The sequence below is a fragment of the Loa loa genome (assembly GCF_000183805.2).
Source record: "Loa loa unplaced genomic scaffold supercont3.81, whole genome shotgun sequence".
NCBI lineage: Eukaryota > Metazoa > Nematoda > Chromadorea > Rhabditida > Onchocercidae > Loa > Loa loa.
The window spans coordinates 36048-39406 of NW_018108261.1; positions in this window are offsets into that span (position 1 = coordinate 36048).

Sequence of the window (3359 nt, forward strand, 5' to 3'; positions counted from 1 at the left end):
CTCTATCTAAATTTAGTTTTATTAAATAATTTACTTTTGTCCACTCTCTCTCTCTCTCTCGATATTTATCTTTGTCATTAGGAGAGAGGAAGGAACAGAGGGAGAGAGAGAGAGAGAAAGGAAGAGGAAAAGGAATTTACATTATTGATCATAAATTAACATAGTACTTTCAAACAGCATTTTCAAAAAAAAGCGACATGTGGCGTTTTCGTCCAGATCCATCTTTTCTATCTTCATCACCTTCCCTCCCTTTCTTGTCTCGTAATTTATTATCTAGTTTACTTTTCACCTTCTTTCAAGCCCCACCCAACTCTCTCTCTGTTATTTCTTTCTCTTCTTTTTTTTTTCTTGTTTTAGATAAGAATCAAAAGATTTATTCATGTTTAGCTACCTTAGGTTGACATCTGTCTCCTTCCTCATTCTCTCTCATCTTTTTCTCCAGCATCTAGTTGTAACTTCGAAGTGATATCAATCATATGGTAACCAAATTACTTTCGTTACACTTTGTTGCTACGATCAGTGAATTAACTTATTGTCATCTTCATCCATATTATCATATCATCAGCGTTATTGTTATCACTTATCGATCGGTCTTATGTCATCAATATTCTTATTAGCGTAACATTGTTTGTTCTAGCGTGTGTTGACAGTAGCATAAGCAAACGTTTGGAGGTTTATGAAATGTAAATATAGAGATAGGTAGATACTATACCATTACCAATGTATCTATTCATTGGAGACATTCATATTGAAGGATCCATTTGGGGAAGCATTCCTATTGACATTTATCACCCATTTAAATGTTTCCCTCGTAATTGTTGAGTTTTATGTCATTTTTCATTTGTAGTATAACTAACCAAAATGTCAACTTAAGTTCATTTTAAATTAAGCTTTTGTCGTCTGAACAAATGTAAAATGCGATAGCTTTGAGGTATAATAGAGATAGAAGATATTGCGGTTTTATGTGAAAACAATGCCGTACTGTATCGGACTGCTGATAATGCAGGATGATGATCGATTACATCGTCCATCTTCAGACATTGTTTCGTCTTTTTGCGATCAAAGATCATTCGTTCTATTGATGACAGAAACAATCGGGAACGGAAATAAAAATGGGAAAAAATATAATATTAAAAGGGAACTCTGGTTAGAAGGGCAAAAATGGTGATAAAAGCCAAAATGATAAAGAAAGATTTGGGGAATATGTGGCCAAGATGAAGAGTAAAGCTAAATGAAGAAAGCCTTAGCTTTACATCGATCATTAAAGGGAGAATGAAATTGTAAAAATATATTATCGAATAGAGAAAGAGATGTGGCAGAAGTAGCAGCATCTGGCAAAACCCCAGTAGATGAGAAAATTTTTCTTGGTTTGATGGAATGAACGGTACGGAGTGACATTTGATGCCGGTTTCCTCACTTTTCATTGGCGTCGCACGAGACCTTCCTTCTTGACATTTGAAACATACGATTTCCGTTCGCTCTCATTTGCTTTTATAAATTCTTGTCCTTCCTTTCTTCTATCTCTCTCTCTCTCTCTGTCTATCTCTCTCTCTCTCACATTCTTCTCCCCTCTTTTTCTAAATATATTAGTCTTTTGCTGCTTAAAAATTATCCTCAAAGCCTCTCTTAAAAGCTAAAGTTTGAATATGATATATCTGAAAAGAGATTTCTCTAATCGTTTAAATATTTTCAGTTTAATTTTAAAATTATAAAATATTTCTGATCGGAAGGAAAGCACGTATGAAAAGATGTAAATTCCACATTGACACAATTTTTCTATCATTCTACAATCGAAATAACTTAGGAAATCTTTTGAAATCTGTATTGGTTCAAAATAAGTTCTTCTAAGGATATAAATAATTCGGATAGATTTTACTTAATTTCTTCATCCATACTTTGGGAAAATGATAATAAGAGATAAAAATTAAATATAATATTGAGAATTAAATGCCAAATCGAAATTCAACAACTGTAAAAATAGGCTAAATTTTGCATTTAACAATTTCGCGCATTCAAATTCAATTTTTAGAAACAGTAAAAACTATTTTTTTCTGAAATTTAATAAATTGGATTTCTATTTCAAGAAAAGTTGTGTTAAGTTTAAAAATTTTGGAATTCAATTTTGACAGAAACAATTGAAAAATATAAATATGGAAGGAAATTGATCGTACAATGTTTCCTTCCCGTATTAATGATTGATATTTGATTTGAGGAATCAGTGATGAGATGAGTCAGGTTAGTTCTGTGATGATCAAACATTCAAACAGCGGAACGGTGTCGGAAAAAAAAAAAGCGCCGAACTTAGCATACAGTACAAAGTTCATTTCTGCAGGAAAATTAAATTTGTTTCATGGAAATTATTAGGAAGAAGAAAGTAAAAAAAGAACAAAAAACATTGATTAGTAGTAGTAAGATTGAATGTTGACAGGTAAGTTAGTTTCCTGTTGACAGGTAAGTTAGTTTCTTGATCTCTTAAAAGTTCATCTTAAGAAGTACAATGAACAGCAGACACATGATATCTTTATTTTTCCCAAACTTTTTTATCAATGATTGAGTGTTATCAGAATGTATCATTGAATTAGTCTCTTTGTTAATTTAGAAAAGAAACTTATGAATGAATAATGAAAATATGAGATATCAATATTCAGATTTCATGATGGATTTAGGAATGAGTTCAAAGAATATCAGAAATGTCTGATAGTGTTGCACGATGTGATAAGAATCGCTACACTTGAGAAGTTTCTTTTCCCATAAAATTAGCGTCAACTATAAAATTATGTGACATTAATATATCCGTGATTCAAACAATTTGATGACTTTCACAGATGTCACATCTAATCATTCTAATCAGTAATAGATATGATATCACTGAATAATGATATTAATAAGAATAATAGAGGAGGGAGGGGGACAGGGGGGAAAAAAAGGATCCCTCTATTTAAAGTTAAAAGAACAAAATGGGAAAAGGAGGGATGAAAAAAAACAATGTAAATCATTGGATCCAATCAGTTAGATGGTCAAATGCGCTGCTAATCATAGCTGAAATAGAGTTGTTAAAAGATAAATATTAAAAGCGCAAGAGTAAGCGCAAATGTTACACATACACATTGTCTATTGGAAAATTCATCAATTAATAGTAATTATCATTAGTTAATGAATATGATAGAAACATTGGCCGTAATATATTCCGTATAAAAACATTGGCCGTAATATATTCCGTCAAATTACATCATAAGTATGATAGCTATGAGGAAAGTAGTAAAGATGGTGAAAAGGAGAAGATTATCGGTTGTTTGATTAGTTGGGCGTTGTTGGTTGAATGAAAAGGAAAAAAAAAAAAAAAAAAAAAGAGGATTAAA